Source organism: Hippopotamus amphibius, chromosome 2, assembly GCF_030028045.1.
Source record: "Hippopotamus amphibius kiboko isolate mHipAmp2 chromosome 2, mHipAmp2.hap2, whole genome shotgun sequence".
NCBI lineage: Eukaryota > Metazoa > Chordata > Mammalia > Artiodactyla > Hippopotamidae > Hippopotamus > Hippopotamus amphibius.
In genome coordinates this window covers 83,711,084-83,733,277 of record NC_080187.1, presented here as the reverse complement: position 1 = coordinate 83,733,277, position 22,194 = coordinate 83,711,084, and positions in this window count along the sequence as shown.

The following is a 22,194-nucleotide window of genomic DNA, read 5'->3' as shown; positions in this document are numbered from 1 at the left end:
AACTACAAGAGAACTGCCTGCAACCCAAACAGTAACATGTGGGGCTGTTGTTCTTACATTTTCCCTTTGGTGGATTATCATGACTCATTGGTGCATGAATTAAATTTTAAGTTATTTTGAGGAAAGAGAGAAAATATTGGCCCTGTGAAAATTCATTTTGTATCCAATTGCTCAAATGATTATAAAGTCTCACACTGGTCTTTCTTTGGTTTGGGGCAGAACTTAAGAAAAACAATTCTGTTTCACAAATTCTAAGATATACATTTTTTCAAATTTTAACCTCTTGAATCAGGATTCAGTTTACAATCAATGGCATGTGAGGTTTAATTGGCAGCATTTTTTCTTTACTGGTGAGTAAAAAAAGAATGTCTCATAAACAATGCTATTGGTTTTAAGATGGAATACAGTAGGCACGCTTAAAGTACCTCCGAATTCAAGTAAAATATGCTGTTGGATATCTTCCTGCTGTCCAGTTCTACTTTCCCCTTTTCCACCTTGCTTGGGGCCCTGGGAAGCGAATTGCCTGCCTGGCATCAACCAAGCTCCTTTGCCCTACTGCTTTTGGTTGGATTTGGTTAGTGATAGGCACTGGCAGGTAAGCTGGAGGGCAGGAGGAGAGTGAAGTGGGATATATATTCCCATTCTTCCTCCTACAGGGTCACTTTGGGTAGGCTGGGTCCCCCCCATTGAAGGCCAAGGCTGCCATCCGTCCATCCATCCCTCTCCAAGTTGTTCTTAATCCTTGATCCTTGAGATCTAGTGTTAGTGTCACCTTCCAGGTGTTTCTAGCCTTGGGCACCATGCCATCCCTTGTTGCTTTTCTAGATGATGCCCACACATTTATAAATAAGTCCTTTATTAATCTCTCCTCAAATTTCAAACCTGAGCATGCCATCTGTTTCTGCCAGGACCCTGATACATACATTCTTTAGCTCTTGCTTCTCATGGACTAGAAGGCTGTTCATCAGCAGAGAGCTTTTTAGAACTGTAGACGCGTGGGCCCTTCCCAGACCTACTGAAACAGAATCTTCATTTTAACAGGATCCTTAGATGACTTGTGTGTATATGAAAGTTTGAAAATCTCTCATTTAAGAAATCTTGAATACAATAGAGTCTAACATCAGAATGTGAATGGCTTACTAAGAGACTAGTATCTGGTCCTGACCGTCTGTTGAGGGGTGCTTCCCCAACGCTTCCTCCATTATTTGAGCCAAAAAGAAAATACAAAATCTAAAATGAAAATGTCCTTATTTGGCAAACCTAAAGGATCTTATGTAAAAAGTTGTTGATTCTCATCTCAAAATAATTTCATTTTAAATTCAATAGAGCATTTGGAAGGAAAAAGAGAAGGAAACAGTACTTACAGATATAGTAATGCACAACAACTAGGTCCATCTATGCCAAACACCATTAAAATAAGAAAAGAGTAGAGTTAACCACTGGACAAAAATGTCTGCTATATTGTGTAAGGATTGGTAATTGGAGCCTCATCTGTCAGCACTAAGCCATTCATATTGATTTTTCTACTTCTGCAAATTGGAAGTTTGGAATGCAGAATGAAGAGAGAATTGTCAAAAAGATCTCTCTGGATGAAAAAAAGAAGAACATTTAGTCACATTAAGAAAGCAATCCTCGATAATTTTTGACACTTGTCTGGATGTAGAAAAGCAAGGCAGAATCCGCAGAAAGTTCTAGAATTTGTGAATTTGCTGGTCTGTTTAAAATGCTTCACGCATTATTCAAGGAAAAATCAGACGTGCCATGTATGCAGATAGCCTTTAAGGCATCCTTCCAAGTTAAAGAAATTTATGGGAATGCAGTTGAAGTTATTCATCCTCCTTACCGTATAAGATTACCTCACTTTGTACCAGGTGTTCTTGAAAATAATCTGAAACTTCCTTATATTAAAGGAGAAATGTTTGATTTATAACTTGGGTTTAAACCTATAATGAGGCATTCCATTCTGAGTGATCTCATGTACTCAAAGCAATAATAACCCCAGGGTGTCAGTGAACGGGAAGCCCTGCCTGGATGCATGTTCCACAGTCAGCCCCTTTTCCCCCTGCTCAGAACTGCTAGAAAGTGTGGGCTCTGGGGCTTTGGGAAGGGGCTTGGCTGAAGGTGACCCACCTCATTTTTCATGTGTCAATCTTGAACAGCTCTTCCCCTGCCCCACCCCCTGCAATGCCTACCTCCACCCCCTACATCTTTTTTTCTACCTAGTTGGTAGGATGCAAGAAAACAAGGTTAGGCCTTCAATCTCTAGATATCAGGCCAACAGCCATGTGGCGAGAGGCACCTGGTTAGAGCTGGAAAGGTACAGGTGAAGCAGGTAGCTCCAATCATGGCTCCATTACATTAGCTGTTTGGCCCAAGGCATGTTTGGTAACAACCCTGTCATCTGCTTGATTCCTAGAGTTTTTCTAACACAGAGCCTTCTCTTGCAATTGAGTATTTTCTCATCTTACTGCTGATGCCTTGATCTTCCAGGAATTTCCTGGAAGGTCTCTTTCCCCAGACTTGGTCGAAGAAATCTTCCTTAGTCTTTTCTACCCCATAGTTCTAGGAAGCAAAGCAGCATAGCATGGTGACAAAGAACAGACTCTGAGACCAGCCTGCCTGGGGTCAAATCCTGGCTTTGCCATTTAGTAACTGGGGAAAGTGACTTACATGCTCTGTGCCACAGTTTCCCCTATGAAGACATAGTTATTACTACTTTAAACGCTTGTTGTGAAGAGTCAATGATTAATATATAAAAGCACTTAGAATTGTGATCATTAAATAAAAGAGGGCTTCTATAATGTTGATGATTATTAAGTTCATTAAAAATAGATTCCCCAATAAACATCTTGACATGGTAAAATTTAGCTTTGCTAGTTGTTTCTTTACTGAAATCCTCACTTTTGAAAAGCTTTATTAATATTTTTACTAGATGATTGTAAATATTTGGAAAATACAGCACTGTTAACATTTTAGTGTATTTTCTTTCACGTCTTCTCTGAACATGTTTTTGATTCAAATTGAAATCATAAAAATAAATTTACATATAGCCTTTTAAAATAAACATAATATCACAAATGTATCCCCACGTCAGTAAATACTCTTTGAAAATGTGGTTTTTAATGGCTGTACAGTATCACATTATACTGATACCACAATACACATTATATGGATATCACCATTATACCACACCCCTGTTTTCTGTTTTTATCCTGCTTTTTGTCTATTTCTAATTACTCTTCATAAACAGTAATGCTTTGATGAATATTCTTCTACATAAATTTTTATGCACTGACTTCTGCTTTTAGCCAAGACGGAGTAACAGAGCTCAGATGTATACTCCCACATCAAAAGACCAAAACAATAAGAAAAAATATGAAACATTGGTTTCAGACATTGAACAACAGGCAACTTAGGACAGTGATTCCTGGGAGAGGAGAAACAAATGAGATGTCCTACTGTTGCCCCAGTTTATTGCCTGGAAAGACATTCCAGACCACATCCCTGGCAGGGAGAAGCCAGGCGAAGGCCAGCAATTATCCTGCGTGGTAGAGATGGGGTTGGGAGTTCAAGAAGTCTAGATGGCAGGATGTTAAGGAGGAGAGAGCTGCATCTACTAGCTGCTGCATCTACTAGCTGCCCATTAGCCTGGCTGTTAGAAAGAATGTTGCAGTCATCCACACAGGACCCCTCCCTCCCCCTCCCCACCCAGCACATGTGTGTGAGAATACTCTCCAAGGCCAAGGGAAGAACGACCTCAAAGGAGCATTGGGACTAACCCATGCAGCTCACACAGGGCCAGGAAGAGTCTACGTTCCCACCAACCCTATGGAAAAATCTCATAATACCTGGGCTATCAGGAAGAGCACTCAGAAGGAAGTCACCTCAGTTGTGGGGCAAAATTAGCTGTAGACTAAAGACTGCTCTGTTCCCACCTAATAAAGCCTAAAAGCAAAGACAAGAAAGGACAAACTTTCCAACGAACTTAACTGCATCACCTGCTAGTAGTCTCTCATAGGTGAAATCAGGAAAAAGTCCCAGAGGAATGCAGTACATTATCACAAAAGTGCCACTTTACAGCTAGGGAGACACGTGTGGAGGCAGACAAGCCTACACTGCAGTGGAGGAGGGGGCGTGTTCTGGTCCAACAGTGTTCGTTCATTCGTTCATTCATTCTCTAATTCAAGCATATGATGAGCACCTATCATGTGCCATGAGCCTTCATAATTTTAGCACCAGACAGTAGAATCACACCATTTACACAGCCGGTGCCCAGCCACTATTTTGGGAACCAGGACATGGCCAATTGCTTTGTATCCTCTGGCCAGCCTCTCCAGAATATGCCTGTATGATGAAGGGAGAGACACACCAAACCCGGTTTACTAAGATAAGATCAAACTGTGCTTCCTCTGAAAGTTTGATTTGATTCGTGCTGGAACAACAAAAGGATCTGCTGGTTGAGAACACCCTGTTATGCAATTTGCTGACGCTCTGTGTCCAAGGCAGGACACACTGAGGGTTCTGCTTTTCTCCTGTTCTTGGATCACACGCTCGATGAATGGACTCTCTGTGGTGTGTTGAATTTCACCCATCTTCTTCATTCCAAAATTGTCTATTAGATGATTTCAATTTGAGACAATTTTCAAGCAATGATTGCATCAAACTAGAGTCTAATTGGGGGAAAGTAATTTCTGGCGAAATCCCAAGCCAGGAGATTTTCTCTGAGAAAATTATATACTGAAGCTGCCAACTTAGAATGGAAAGCTTCGTAGCATTAAACACAACTCTGCCATTGTCCATTTCTGTACCCTGTATTTGCTGAAGAGCCACACAGGACAAGGCAGAAGCTACTCGGATTTTTTCTGCAGTTTTCTCAAGACCAAAGAATGAGATATTTGTACCATTTGAAGGAAACTTAGTGATAATGTTAGTCCATTCTTCCACCTCAGAAACTCAACACAAGCCACGCTTTTGTTCAGACTCCTCCCACACTGGAATGCCATCCTCACACCTCTAAATTGATCCAAAACTTGCTGAAACTTACCTTATCCAAAAGCTTTTCCTGTCTGCTCCAGCCCTCATGTATCTCCCTCTCTAAATGCCTGGAGACCTTAGGACCATTAAGCATTTAGTGAGGTGTAGTTTCTAAAAGAGCATTCATTGCTTTTGGACTGCTGTGATGGAGAGTACCTCATCAACCACCATAGCATGGATCCACCTCAGGGGCTGCCTCCTGCCTGAGTGGCAGTCCTCCAGTGGGCTCACATAGTGTCCTGGGCTCACTTCCCTCTTAGTACCTACCGCACCGTGTTATGGTCTTTTCAATGCTTGTCTCTCTCAACCACTAAACAAGAGTTCCTTGAGGCCTGAGATCATGGCTAGGATATATAAACATTCCCAGAACATAGTACAAAATAAAAGTGCAATGGATACTTGAGGAATGAGTATAAGTGAGAGAATGAATTAAGTGAATGCATAAATGAATGAATTCTAGAAGCTCAGTTATTCCTCGTTGATCAATTCATTGACTCTGATGTAAGAGAGCAGAAGGATTGTTTTCCTCTGTACTTAATGAAAGCTGAAGATAATAGGTAACTCAGATCATCCTTAGCAAGTGTGAGTTGTAATAACAGAAAGAAATGAGAAACAAAAGTAACCATAGCCATATTAAGTCCTATTAACACCCAAAACATATAAGATCAGTTATGCAAGACCGGTCTGCATCTTTTGTACAACTGAACACCTTTTTTTTTTAACTACCATCCCCCAGGAAACTCATCTCCACCACTTTACAGGGAAATCCAGCCTCTCACTCTCATTTCATCTGGTAGGATTAGTCTAGAAATACATTTTGGCAGAGACCAATAGCCCCACCTACACGCATTATCACGCCTAGTCGAAGGTAACACCTCCTTTCCTACCAGCTAGGTGTGATCAAGTAACTAGGTTCTGGCCAATGAGGTATGAGCAGAAGTGAAGCATATGATTTCTGGGAAATTTCCACAAAAGAAAGAAATTTATGCTTCTCCTTTGTTATCCCCTCCTTTCTATTCGTTTCTCAGAGGTCATATGTAACATATAGGAGGGCAGACCAGCAATATGAAAGGAGACTGCATCCCTGATACTAGGCTACGTACCAACCCCTTCCATGAAAGGAGATGATTTTGTTATTTTATGATTTCAGGGGTTTTATAACTGTGGCCTAACCTATATCTCAACTACTACTTGTTCTTTAGGCAACAAAAGCCAGCTCCTACCTCTGTATGGGATACACCTCTAAGAGGGTACTGGAGAGAAGGTGTCAGATGACAATCCTAAAAAGTACTTATCGTAGTCCTCCTTTTAGAAATGAGGACACTGAAGTTCAGAGAAGCCAGCTAACTTCACAAGGTCACATGGCAAGTACTAGTGGTACCCAGGCCTGTTCAACTCCAAAGCCCATACTCTTTCCACTTTACAATGACAGGAATAGTGACAGTAGCAGTAATAGTAATAGCTGACATCTTTTAAATGCTTATTACTTGTCAAATATGTGTTGAGCCTTATGTGTGAATTATCTCATTTAATTCTCAAAGCAACTCTTTGAAATAGGAGCTACTATACCACTGATTTTACAGATGAGGAAAGGGCACTTAGAATTTAATTAAATAACTTTCCTAAAGTCACAAAACTAGTAAGAGGCAGTTTAAAGTATCACAGTTTAAACTGTCATCTGAGACTTGAGCTACAGGTCCCACCCTCTGCTTGACTATGAGCACATCTTTAGATTAAATTATTAGTTAGGAAAGGAATGTCCAGTACCCTATCTTTGCCTTAGACTATAGAGTAAATCATCCTTCTGAATTCAAGGGTCTGATCACCATTTGGTGACTCATATATGGGCAGTTTCCACTCCAGTGTGGAGCTGGTGAGAATTAAAAGGGAAAAAATCTTCTTCCTAGCTTATTTAATGCACAGAAACTATGCAGTGACTCATTTGCCTACCTGCCACTGCCAGTGTATACCTTCCTCTTACCAGCTGATAATTTACAGGTCCAGGTCAATGAGTCATTGTATAGAAGTTGCCAAGAAATTCACTATACATGTTTGAACTATTTAAGTTTAATTCTGCTAACATCCTGTCAAGAAGCTAGGGATGTTATAAAGGATGGCTGACAGAACATAGACATAACTATGCTTCCATTGGCCCTTGACTGAGGCTTGAGTGATGATTAGTACTTTTTAGGTGGCCATTGTGGATTTGCCCCATCTATCAAAATGATTAATGCTGTTCTCAAACACAGACTTTTGTTTTTGCTTTTATTTTATTTTATTTTGTTTTGTTCCGAGATTCCATGCTCTTTTTAATTTGTTTAATCACGTTTCCTGAAGTAAAATTTACCTATGTATTAAAACGCATAGATTTAGAGCCTACAGTCCAATGAGTTTTAATAAATGTATACACACCCACATAACCACCATCACAGTCAAGATGTTTTCATTCCTCCAGAAAGTTCCCTCATTTTCCCTTATACTCAATTCCCCAACCCCTGCTCCAGCCAACTGCAGGTATGATTTCTAATGCCTGTCCTAGAGCTTTGTATAACTGAAATCATTACCTGTGTACCGTTTTTTTCTTTCTTTTTCTTTTTTTTTTCTTTTTCTTTCTCTTTCTTTTTCTTTTTCTTTCTTTCTTTCTTTCTACCATGTGTTTGTGTATCAGCTGTTCTTTCCTTTTTATCACTGAGTAGAATTCTGTTGTGTGGATCTACCACAGTACGTTTATTGCTTCATCAGTTGATTGGACATTTTTCCACTTTTTAGCTGTTATGAGTAATGCTGCTATGAACATTTGTGTACAAATCTTTTTGTGTAATATGTGTTCATTCCTCTTAGGTAAATGCCTAGTAGTGGAACTGCAGATCATGGATAGGTGTACCTCTAGTATTATAAGAAACTGTGGTTTTCCATAGTGGTTGTATCACTTTACAGCCCTTTCAGCAGTGCTGGAGAGTTCCAATTGCTCCACAACTTCATCAACCCTTGCTATTGTAATTAAAAAAATGTTTTTAGTCATTCTAGTGGGTGTGCAGAGGTACTTATTGTAGTTTCTTTTTTTTTTTTTGACAGATAATAAACTGCATATTCTTAGAGTGTACAATTTCATTTTTTTTATTAGTAATGTATATATGGCAATCCCAGTCTCCCAATTCATTCCTCCCCAGCACTCCCTGCTTTCCCCGCTTAGTGTCCATATGTTTGTTTTCTACATCTGGGTCTCTATTTCTGCCTTGCAAACTGGTTGATTTGTACCATTTTTCTATATTCTGCATATATGTGTTAATATACGATATTTGTTTTTCTCTTTCTGACTCACTTCACTCTGTATGACAGTCTCTAAGTCCATCCATGTCTCTACAAATGTCCCAGTTTCATTCCTTTTTACAGCTGAGTAATATCCCATTGTATATAGGAACTACATCTTTTTTATCCATTCATCTGTTGATGACATTTAGGTTGCTTCCATGTCCTGGCTATTGTAAATAGTGCTGCAATGAACATTGGAGTGCATGTGTCTTTTTGAATGATGGTGTTCTCTGGGTATATGCCCAGCAGTGGGATTGCTGGGTCATATGGTAGTTCTATTGTTAGTTTTGCAAGGAACCTCCATACTGTTCTTCATAGTGGCTGTATCAATTTACATTCCCACCAACAGTACAAGAGTTCCCTTTTCTCCACACCCTCTCCAGCATTGACTGTTTGTAGATTTTCTGATGATGCCCATTCTGACCGGTGTGAGGTGATACCTCATTGTAGTTTTGATTTGTATTTCTCTAATAATTAGTGATGTTGAGCAGCTTTTCATGTGCCTCTTGGCCATCTGCATGTCTTCTTTAGAGAAGTGCCTATTTAGGTCTTCTGCCCATTTTTCGATTGGGTTGTTTGTTTTTTTGATATTGAGCTGGATGAACTGTTTATATATTTTGGAGATTAATCCTTTGTCTGTTGATTTGTTTGCAAATATTTTCTCCCATTCTGAGGGTTGTCTTTTCATCTTGCTTATAGTTTCCTTTGCTGTGCAGAAGCTTTGAAGTTTCATTTGGTCCCACTTACTTTTATTTTAAATCATATATTCTACTAACAAAGGCTTAGGTGTTCCTATCAACAATTCAACCCAGTATTTGCTTCTGAAAATCAGTTGAAAATGAGAAAGAGGGGAAAAATACATGAAAATAAAAAGCATTTTCAAAACTGATCTGCATAACTCTAATAACAAAACCTGACAAAGGCACTCTAAGACGAGAATCTGGTAGTCCAGTATCTCTCATGAACATAGATGCTGTGACAAACATCTCAGGGACCTCTGCCTCCTAGTGTTCATGCCCTTCTATAATCCCCTCCAGTCTGAGTGCAGGTGGGAACTGTGACTTGCTTCTATCCAACAGAATATGGCAAAAGTAATGGGGTGTCACTGCCATGACTGCATGACATTTATATAATATGCCTTGCTTGTTGGGTGGCCCACATGGCAAGGAAGTGAGGGTTCTCTCAAAGAACTGAAAACTGCCTTCAGACAATAGCCAACAAGCAACTGGGGCCTCAACTGTACATCTGCAAGGAAATGAATTCTGCCAACAACCCGAAAGAGCTTGGTAGCAGATCCTTCCCTAGTTGAGCCTTCCTTGACTGCAGCCTTGTGAGACCTTAAGCTGAGGACCCAGTTAAATTCACCCAGCTGACCCACAGAAAGTGAAAGATAATATGTGTTGTTTTAAACTTTTGGTAACTTGTTATGCAGCAATAAATAATACACACACAAAAATTGTCAACGAAATACTAGCAAATTAAACTCATCAATATGTTTCAAAATTGCAAAGTTGGTTCAACATTTGAAAATCAATAAGAAAATTGTCACATTGGCAAAGGAGGTAGAGTCGTATAGTCATCTCAATAGTTGCAAAAAAATCACTTGACAAAATTTAACACCTCCATAATAAACATTCGTAAGTGAACTAGGGAAAAAAAGAAAACTTCAATTTGATAAATGGCAAACCTACAGCTAACATCATATTATGTGGTATGAAAAAGAATGCTTTCTCCAAAGATTTAGAACAAGATAAGGATGTCTGCTCTGACCTTTTCTGTTCACCATTGTACTGGAGTTCCTGTCCAATGCAATAAAGAAAAACAAAGAAGTAAAAGTCATAGATTAGAAAGTAAGAAGCGAAATTGTCTTTATGCAGAGACAACATGATTGCTTACATAGAAAAGTCTAAGGAATTCATTTCCTATTGCTGGTGTAACAATTACCACAAACTTAGTGGCATTAAACAACACAAATTTATTGTCCTTACAGCTCTGTAGGTTAGATGTCTGATGTGAGTCTCACAGGGCTAAAATCACAAGTGTGGGTAAGGCTGTGTTTCTTTGCGGAGGCCCTAGGGGAGAATCTGCTTCCCTGACCCTCTACATTCTAGAGACCACCTGTGTTCCTTGGCTTGTCACCCCCTTCCTCCATCTTCAAAGCCAGCAACATTGCATCTCTCTGACCATGCTTCACATACAAGTATTTTTTTTCTCAGTAGGTGTTTTACCTTTCAGTTTTCTTGGTGGTATCTTTTGAATACTAGAAATTTTAAATTTTGATTAAGTCAATTTAATATACTTTTCTTTTATGGTTAGCTCTTTCCTATGCCCTATTAAGAATCTTTGGCTAACCCTAAGTTGCATAGCTTCTAGCAGGTTTATAGTTTTAGCGCTAATGTTTAGGCCTATGATCATTTTCAGATTTACTTCAAATTAGAATTTTTGTATGGTGTGTAAAAGGGGTCACGTTGATTATCCAACTGATCCAGATCATTTGTGGAAAAGATTATCCTTTTTCCATGGAGTTCCCTTGGTATCTTTCTTGTAAATCAATTGATTGCATCTGTGTTGGTCTGTTTGTAGACTCTATTCTATTCCTCATCTGTTTGTCTGTCCTTTAACCAGTGTCACAGTGTCTCAGTTACTGAAGTTTTATAGTAAGTCTCGAAATTAGGTAGTGTGGCTCCTCCAACTATGTTCTTCTTTCTCAATCTTTTCTCAAAATTGCTTTGGATATTCCAGATGCTTTGCATTTTCTTATACATTTTAACATCACTTTGGTAATTTCTACCAAAAAAAAAAAAAAAAGCCTGTTAGGATTTCAATTGGAATTGCATTGAATTTATAGGTCAGTTTGGAGTAATTGACGCGTTAGCAATAGATATTGCTCCTAATCCATAAACACTGTATAGTTCTAATTTATTTAGGCCTTAATCTTTTTAGGAAATGTTATACAGTTTTCAGTGTAGACATTTTGTAACTTTTTGTTAGATTTATCTGATGCTATTATAAATAAAAAAAAAATTAAATGTAATTTCACAACTGTTTGTCCAGGGACCAGCAAAAAAAAAAAAAAAAAAAAAAAATTAAGGACAAAAAGCTAAGGTACAAATTGTGTTTACAGTTTCCTTTAATGAAAGAATTAAAGTCATATTTAATCTCGAATCTGTCAGTAAAAGTTGGTTGAGTATATACTATTTGCAAAACTCTAGTTACCCCAAGAATACAAAGTTGATCACATACAAAGCCTCTAGGGGATTTTTTGGAGACATTATATCAGTGCTTATCAGAACCATCAAATTCTTCCAGTGAGTTTTAAACTCAGTGGTTCCCAATTATAATTACACATTAGAAAGACCTGGGGTGTTTTAAGAAAACACAGATACCTAGACCCCACCCAAAGCTACTCGTAAGCAGAAATTCAAAACTTTTCTCTAGAGAAGTCATTCCAAAGTATTATTGTCCTCACCACGTTCATTTTGGCCACGGTGCTGTTATTCTTCCTTCTTAAAAAAAAACTATCCAGTCCCCCTTTTACTGTATTACTTTCCTTCTTACACACCTAGAGCTCTATACATAGCATGCATTATACATAACCTCAGAGAATGGGTGGGTAATTGCTTGCTAACAAAAACAAAAGGAACGGGGAAATCTGCTGAAGCAGCTTTCCAAGCCATCCCCTGGGAATGTGTTCATTGGACTGAGGACATTTCAGTGAGGTGAGCTAGGGGACACCAAACGTTCTAAACAAGCCCAGCTACATAATTTGCCCAGCCAAGTGCAAAATGAAAATGTAGGTGTGTTCAAAAATTATTAAGAATTTTGAGGCAGTGATAGGAGAGTGTTCATCCAAGCACAGAGCCCTTCTAAGCACTGGGTCCTGTGCGACCGCACAGCTTACTTGTCCATGAAGCCAGCCCTGGTTCCAAGGACAAGAGTGCTCGGTTTACACTCAGCAGTTCTGCACACTTGCTGGTAATCAGGAAGGCAATGTAAAGCAGCTGATTGCATTTCCATCCCAATGGCCATGTTAAAAAAGAAAAACAAAAACCAAACTCTTTAGTTCTTAATTTTTGATTTATCCCCTCGTTTGACTCCTAAAGAACTCGTTTGAGACAGAACCATCCTGTCTTCCCATCCTTGTTTTGGATAAGCATACGTATTTTTAATGTTGCAAGTTTTTCTTTTTCTTCATTGACCAATTTCCATAAAACTTCAAAATCAGAGTTGAAGACTCAGATCTGAGTTCAGCTCCATTTTTATCTGAAAAGCAGTCACTAAATAACATTCCTGCAGCTTCAGCTTTTGTCTTAAAGAGAAGCAGTATCTACTGAGCATCCTCTAAATGCTTTATATTGATTTTTTTCCCTCACAATAAAACTGTAAAAGAAGAAATATTTTCTCTACTTTTCAAAAGACAAACCTAGGCTCAGAGAGGTTAAGTAACTTATCCAAGAGGGTACAGAAAAGTAATTAAGATCATGGACTCACAATCAGGTAGATCTAGATCTAAATCTCATGTGTGCAGTTATATGCATGAGACTTGGGAAAAATTACTAAACTCCTATGAATTAGATTTTCTATAATTATGCTATGGAAAAAGAAATATCAACCTTATAGGATTGTCATGTGGACTGGGATAATACAAGTGCTTATACAGGTAAACACTCAATAAACAGTGGTGCTTATTATTAAAGTCACATCTAGTAAATAGCAATGCTCGAATTTTTTCTCCTTCTCTGAAGATAGCATTGGTAAATTTCTACTCTTTTGTTTTAGATCAAGAAAAAGCAATAAGCATCAATTACCTTCAAGTTGAGCTTGAGGCTAGGACAAGAAACTATTACATGTAAATATTGGGGAAGATAAAAAATACGGTGCTGACTAGCATTTTGAAAATACTACACCTGAGTGCTCAAGGCCTTGACTTTCTTCCCTATTCCTAATTATTAGGCTTAAAACACCAAAAGTATCTTTAACTCATAGAAGAGTGTGAAGAGTTGTCTTATAGATGCTGACAGCCTTTCCAATACCTTCTATTCATCCCTGACACAATGATAGATCCTTGGCCTATGTTACCTCCTATTATAAAACAGTGTTTGATTAGAAAGGGCAAGTGAGAGGAAAATTGGACCAGAGTATTTTCCAAGTTCCCCCAGCTCAAAAAAAATCTGATTTTATACTGCATACCTATAGAGAGAAAGGGCAAATATGTCATTTAAAAAATTTAAACTTACCATTTTTTTTAATTACAGAAAAACACCCTTCTTATTGTAAAAAAAAAAAAAAAGAAAGAAAAAGAAAACAAATGGATGATACAGAAAAGTAGAGAAATTTCAAAGAAAAAAAATCATCCAAGTTTCTACCCTCAAGGCCAATCACCTTCTGATGCTTTTTCTTCAGGGGCTTTATTACCAAGTCTCTGCCTGCATCCTTCTGTCCCTTCCCTCCTCCTTCCTTTGTCACACACCTAGTGCCTTCATGCCATCTTTCATTGTTGCCCCCATCTACACGTTCCTTGTGTACTATGGCCAAGCACTGAAACCTGACCTCCCAGAGGGGCCCCATCCACCAGACTTCTCATAATCCTCTCACTCTGTGAAAGGTTTGGCTTGCAAGCCCTGGACTCCCTTTCCTAGGGCTTCAAGCTTCTGCCTGAGCTAACCTGGTAATGCACCTGATTTTGTTTGATAACTATACTCCACAGGGGCCTTACTATTTTCAGAAGAGAAATCACGGGGTAAGAATTTCAGGTAGCCCAATGAAAGATCCACTTAGTGGAGATAAGAGCATCAAATGCATTAAATAAATGTGTGCTCAGTACAACTGGAGGCAGCATCATGGCATAGTTAGTAAAAAGAACCTGGACAAACAGATCTATGTTTAAATCCAACTGCTCACTACAGACAACTGACAACCTCTCCGAGCCTCAGTAAAGTGTTAAGGCCAACATCATAAGCTTGCCATGGAGCTTTTAAATATGACAGGTGTAAAATGCCTGGTCTGTAAGAGTTTCTCTAAAAGATTAAATTAGTGAAAAGTACTGTGAATTTTTTTAAATGAATCAGACATGATTCATGTCCTCATGGTGCTTACTATCTAAGAGAATAAATGACATACATAAAAATAACAGTAATACTGGATTTTTAAAACTATTAATAAGACCCAGGTCCAAAAACCCATTTTATAGATGAGGAAACCAAGGCTCAGAGGAAGGGAAATGACTTGACCAAGGTTACACAAGTAGGAAATTACAAAGCCAGAATTTGAACCCTTGTCTGCCCAAATGCATACTGACTAATACAATATAGGTGCTTGCTTTTAAAGCTATTTATAAGACTGACCCTGGAGGCCAGAAAATATCATCTTGCTCAAGTAAAACTGTAGGTCCCATTTTGAAATTTTGTCCAATATTTAGACTATGACCCATCACAGGAAGGGTTTGGGAGTCGGGGCAGTAGATCTAGGGCCTCAGATTTAGATTTTTGACCCCCTTTTCAGATGCGATTATACATACAGTCACAGAGATACACTGTGACAACTTCAGTCACATGACTTAAAACTAGTCCCGCTACTGGTTCACAAGGTGACTTACACAGTCTGTGCTGGTATTTTTCATATATCATTTATATCGTAAATATTATATCAATATCATAATTATAGTGCATTGCATTATACAAATTAACAATGGTTCAATTTAAATATTTAAGATATATCACATTTTTGTAACTCTGTCACTTTGTTATTTTTATTCTGAGAGCCTCAAAAAATGGAAAAGGCTGTGCTCTCTCCATCAGTGCTCTGATTTTCATCAAGGCCCAAACAGGAAGGGAATCATACCATCACATAGGCAGGGCCTTAATCCTTCTGTACAGCCCACGCACTTCCTCAGCAACACTGCACCATAAGAAACTGGGTCAAAGACTTCCAGGACCAGGGAATTTCCACTAGAACAGAGTTGCTGCCATTACCATGTGGCCAGGCAGCAGGCGGAGTCGTGAGGGCCTCTGAGTCTCTACATAGATCCTCTGGGTCTCACCCAGGTAGGGTGTCACACATGCCGGTAGCAGCATTATTATTCTCAACTGAAAACTCTTCTGATAACAGCATGAAAACTCTGACCAGATTCACTTTGATCATGAGGGTGTCCATGCCTCACTGGCTTAAAACTTTCTTTTTTTAAAAAGGTTGTGGGACCTCCAGTTTCTGGTTTGGCAAGAAAGAAGCTTGGAAATTGCAACTCTATCCTAATAACAAGAAAAAACTGAACAAACTGAAAAATCAGCAACTCTAAGAGAAGTTGGGTCACTAGGGCAAAACAATGCCCCCAAGTGCTAGAGACAGACAGGCAGATAGAAAACCACAACTCACCAGCACGCAAACTCTTTGGGAACGAGTGCCAGGGTAGAAAAATCTGAACTGTAATTGATGAATCGCTGGAGGCTCAGTGTGGACAAGTCTGAGAGTCAAAAACTCCAGGGGTACCCAGCCATCTGGTGTGGGGGCACTCACACTTCTATGAGTTTTACTTCTAGAAGCTCAACCCTCTTGCTTCCTTCAGGAGGAATGGAAAGTGACCACTTTGAAATATGCCAGAGCACTGTGTTCTTCTTTAAAATGTTGTTCTCAGGAGATACTTTACTCAGAGCCTTACCTACAGGGGTTTTATCAGAGCCTAACTGACCTGGGGGAAGGGAAAGACCCAACACTAGTTGGCTCTAGACTTTCATATGGAGGAAGGGGAATATCCAACTCTAGCCCATTCTAGCCATCCTTTCCCACCTAAGAGGGGACTGAAAAGCACTTGTGAATTTCACAGTCCAGAGGTAGACTCACTAAAAGACTGAGACCTAATCATAGAACTGCAGAAAGCTTGTCCTCCCCCCACACTTCATCACCACATTACTAAGGGCCTATTTACAGCAGCTCCTTTTGCCCAGTACATCGTGTCCAGCCATAAAGAAAAAATTACAAGGCATACTAAAAGGGAGAAAACAAAGTTTGAAAACATAGAGCAAACATCAGAACTACACTCCGATATGGCAGGGATGTTGGGATTATCAGATCAGGAATTTGAAATGACGATGATTAGAATGTTAAGGGCTCTAATAGATAAAGTAGACAACACTACTCGAAAGACAGATACCAGACTCCTCTGTAAAGTGATTCAACCCTTTTATACTTCTCTGGACACTGTATGAGGATCCTGTGGTTCTACATTCTTACCAACTCTTAGCATTGCCTGAGTTTTTAATTTTGAAAAACTTATAGATGTGAAAACATCTTTCTGTGCTTTCAACTTGCAGTATGTTGATTAGGTTTAGCATCTCTTTATATGTTTATGAAAACATGTATATTTCTTCTTATGTGAACTCCTGATCATAACTTTCACCTTTTTATAAACTAAGTTGTTGGTCTTACAAACTCATAGAAGTTCTTGTCTAGATACGAAACTCTGTCAGTTAATTGCCTTTAATCTCCCCACTTGCACTAATTTATCCTTGGCAACCAATCAACAAGGTTAACTTTCTGTAGAGACTTTCATGATACATGCCTACCTAATTGTCTCAGAATTCTTTAGAGAATTCAGCAAGTAAAAATTTAAAAATCGCTTGAACACAGTTGATACAACTGAACATACTTTTTCTTTCATCCTCATCCCAAAGTTAGGGAAAGTGCCGGAAACGGGTGAGTCTTTAAAGGATCAAAAGTTTTCAACAGAATCTTAGTTGAGGAATTTTGCTCGTTCACTATTCATCTTTATCTTTTTGGTTGGAGAGCATAATTAAACATACATATATTTTATATCCATGAGTATCCTTAATTCCCCTAATTATACCAGCTCTGAATTGTAGCAGAAGCAGAAGGTGTCGGGGGAAGGGCAGGGAGAATGTGGAGCCAGAGGCAGGCAACTTTACTGATGTTTGCCTCTGTCTATAGGGTGTATCATATTTTTAGCTAAAGGAGGGAAAAAGTGCATTCTGAACTGGTTTCAGTTACTTACGTTACAGAGGGGATATCCATGCCTAGAACAGCTTTCATGGATTTATTTGCCAATTGACGTAAATTAAAACCAGACCGAACTTCATTCCAAATCTTGTTTTTTCTTCCATAGATTTTCCTTGCCTTCTCGCCATTCTCTCTACCCCACCCCAAACCCTTCTCCTCTAATGTCTTAAAAAATAATTTTGCTTTGCATACATTTTCTGCTTTCTCAAGAAAACATTTTCCCATTGCTCTGGTTCCCATTCTGCCTGGGGGAACATTTTCTTCTCTCCTTCATTCCTTCATTGTAATCCTCTCAATTATCTAAGAGCCTCTGCCTAGAATCTCTAATAAACATTTGGAAAGAGGGAGAGGGCTCAGGCTTGTTGATTGAGTGGTTTTGATTTTTCTTTTCTTTGGGGGAGGGACCAGGAAACTTCAGTTTAAGTCTAACATCTTCTTTCAAGAAAACATCCTTTTTATATTAAGGCAATCATTTACATTTCTGGGTCATTTTAACAACAACTGGGAACTCCTTAAAATCATAAAAACTTCTAAGCACAAAAGTTTGTCCAGCTCTGGAGAGACAGTCTGCAATGACGGAAAAAATAAAGAACATTATCCTTATTAAGACCTGGGTTCAAAACCCAGTTTTCTCTCCTGCCAGGGGCAAGGCCTCCCTCTGAGCCTCAGTTTCCTTCTCTATAAAATAGTTAATGCATAGCTATGTTGTAGAGATTTTCAGTAAGGTAAATAAAAACAAATGTTTTCTCATTGTTCTAGTTAAGAGTTGTAACTTAAAATGAAGGAAATTAGAAGGATGACGGGGGCTAAGAAGTGGATGGAAGATTAGGGAAAAATGCATCACCAGGAGCACTAACCAGGCTGCTCTGGAGGGTGAAGCAGCAGCAACTACAGTAACCCCAGGCAGCAGGCGTGGGAATGAGTCAACTAAAACCATTTAGAGTCCCATGGCAGTTCCTCAACTGAAGGAGAAATGGTTCCCCTATCAACACCCAAACCTTTTCCCCAACCAGATAGCTAATTTCCCAAAGAAAATGGGGACTCTTTTTGGAAGAGGATGAGGACGCTTGATGGCCAAAAATCAGTGCCGAATATATAATTTCATTCCCTCAATCTTGAGTTTACTTAAATTCCCCAAAATATAATTCTTGAAAAGAGGTTCAAGAGACATACCTACTTCGTGTGAAGTACAAGTCAGCCATTCATAATGACCCAGTTCTTCTGTCTGTTCAAATCTTAACATCCTTTAAGGTTCAATAAAAACATCACCTCCTCCATGAAACTTGCCTTTGTCATACTAAACCGAAGGGCTTTCCTCTCTCAGAGCACCTCCAGCCCACACTCACACCAATACTGGACACACATGCTGCAGTCCTAGCTATGTGTGTGTGTGTGTGTGTGTGTGTGTGTGTGTATGAAACAAAAACCTTACAAAGCAATACTTAGCCTTAATAGGTGTGATGCATGTTGATATTTTAACGTTCTTTTTTTTAGTGCTGATTGATACGAAAATGACTTCACAATCCACTTATGAGTTTCACAATCCACTGGTGAGTTTCAAACAGTTTGAAAAACATCAGCCTAGTAGTGGAATGTGGACTTTGGATTTAGAGGAACCAGGTTCAAAAGACCTGGCTCTGTCACTCAGATGTGTGGGCTTACACAAGTCACTTTACCTCTCTAAGAACTCAGATTGTGTCAAATGAAAATCATAAGAAACCCTATCTTCTACCTAAAATGACCGTGAAATGATACACAAAAGCACATAACACAGTGCCAGGAACATAGTAACGCTAGCTATCATTAATATTAAATATTTAATGACTAAGAATTGATATTCAAGATTAGAAGAATGTGAAATGGGAAGAAAAATGTAAACTCAAGTATAGTAATTTTACATCATTCTTCAAATGGACATGAGTTTTTTACAAATCTCAGGTGATTTCACTACTATTGGAGAACCAGGGCCAAGGAAGTCACATCTGTAGATTACATAAAGCCTTCTTTTTGCCAGATTATCTGAATGGTTCTCTTTCTTGATCCTGCCATTAATAGGGATAGAAAGTGATCTGGGGGTTAGATTTTTCAATCAGATTATAAATATCTTCATGGATCCATCATCTTCCCTCCCATTCTCCTCATGCACATGGCCCAGTCCTGTTCACTTCTTATTCTCTGTTTCCACTGTTGGTACCGTAATCCACATGGTTGCTCAGACTAGAAACTTGGCCTCACTCCTCAACAGCCCAGCTTTCATCTCTGTCAACCAATTCTCCCTTCAGAATATTTTGGGGACCCATCATTTTTGCTGTATTCATGCAGACATTGCCCTAATTCAGACTTCCCTCAACTTTCCCTTGGACTGTAATAGTCTTTTAAATGGTCTTCCTGCTTATCTCCCCCTCCCCAAATCCACTTTCTACTGTGCTCCCTGAGTATTCTCTCTGAAATACAGATCAATTTTCAAGTAACTGTTTGTGTCTCCCACTTCTACCACCAACCTGGGCTTATATATGATCCATGGTTCCCCAAAGCCTGCAGGATAATCTCCAAATTTCTTAGTGTTGCATTTGAGGCCCCCTACAAATTAACCCTTGGCTGCTTTTCATCCTCACCTGCTGCTATCCGTGCTCCCTCAGACTCTTCCCACCACTTCTCATTCAATGAATGAATCACACTCATTTCTCTGCCCTTGTAATGTGCTGTTCTTTCAGCCTAGAATTCTCCTGTTCTCCTTTTCTGTATGGAAAATTCCTATTCACCATTCAAGTCTTAACTTGTCCATCTATTCAACAAACATTTGTAGAACACTAAGCGCTCAAAAATTCTTCTCAGTAATGGGGTATGAAGATGAAGAGAGAGAGTTCTTACCCTCAAGGAGCTCTGTCTAATGGAGGAGCTGTGAAGCCCTGGGCAGGATTAATCACTGTCTTCTCCATGCTATCCAAATACTTGGTACATAACCTTTATTGAGGCCTTTATCACATTATGCCATAGCTCTATGCTTATGTATCTGTGTCTCTCATCAAATAGTAAATGCCTTAAAAATGTGAATATCTCTCAGATTCTTGCAATCCCACAATCCGCCCCAGGGCCTGAAAACCCATAAATAATGTCTTATGTAGGAACAAGAGTATAAACCATGTAAAATGGAATAGTGTGATCAGAGATTGATTTCAGCAGGACTCGTATTATCAGGTACAGGTCAGCCCTTTAAGTCTTCATAGTAAAGAAAGAATAGGAAAGGCAGGTGATTCACATGACTTAGAAATGAGTATATATTATATTCCACACAATTTTTCTTCTCCCCTCTATCCATTTATCAGTTCTTAGAATTGTGGAGGGACTGGTGAGGGAAAAAATGTAATCGTCAAATGTGGCCAGATAAGAGACTCAGGCTCTGAGAATAACATTACCCTAATATTTATTATTGGGTCATATGTCTTTTTTTTGGGGGGGGGGGGGCATATGTCTTAAAAGACTGCTAAGATTCATGTAAATAGGGACGGTCTAGAATTCTTTTTACCGGTGCTACTAATAATAGTATTAATATCATCTCAGCAGGAGATTATGATCCAAACTACAGTAATTGTAATTTACTTGACAGGCTACATTCCTATAACGTGTTAAAAATCAGATTATTCAGAACTACATTCAAATGAGAGCCTGAAATTTTCAAAGGCCCGTTTCCCCAGGATCTCAAAATGTATTAGTAGTGTCTCCATTTTAAAAAGTAAGATTCCCTGTAGAATTGAGAGTCCAGAAATAAATCTGTACATTTATAGTCAGTTGACTTTCAACAAGGGTGCTAAGACTACTCAATGGGAAAAGAATAATCTCTTCAACAAATCATACTGACACAACTGGATATCCACATACAAAAAAATGAAGCCTGACCCTTGCCTCACACTATATACAAAAATTATGGTGTATCAAAGACATAAAACTCTGAAAAAAGCATAGGGATAAATCTTCATGACCTTGGATTTGGCAAAAGATTCTTACTCATGATATCAAGAGCATGAACAACAAAATTAAAAAGAGATAAAATGGATTTCATCAAAATTAAAATATTTTGTGCATCAAAGGATACTATTAAGAAAGTGAAGACGAACCACAAAAAAGAAAATACTTGCAAATCATTTATCTGATAAGAATCTAATATCTAGAATATAGAGAACTCTTACAATTCAACAACAAAAAGGCAAACAACCCAATTTTTAAATGGGCAAAGGACTTGAATAGACATTTCTCCTGAGAGAAATATATGTATAAGTGGCCAAGAAGCACATGAAAAGATTCTACACAGCATTAGTCATTAGGGAAATGCAAATCAAAACAATAATGAGATGCCATTTCATATACCCACAAGGATGACTAATTTAAAATAAAGCAAACAAACAAACAAACAAAAAATAAAAACACAAGAGTTGGTAAAGATGATGTGAAGAGATTGGAATCTTCATACATTGCTAGTAGAAATGTGAAATGATGCAGCTGCTGTGGAAAACATTTGGTGGTTTCTGGAAAAGTCCAGGATCACTGGAGAAACAGAACCAATAGGATATATGAATACATTTATTATAAGGAATTGACTTACACAATTATGGAGGCTGAGAAGTCTTATGATCTACCATCTGTAAGCTGGAGACCCTGGGAAACTTGTGCAATTTAGTCCAAATTCAGAGGCCTGAGAACCAAGGGAAGTGAGGATGTAGATTCCAGTCCAGGTCTGAAGGCCTGAGAACCTGCAAAACAGAAAGCAAGAGCAGATCTGTGTGCCAGCTCAGCAATTAGGCAGGAAGAGCAAAATTCTTCCTTCCTCCAACTTTTTGTTCT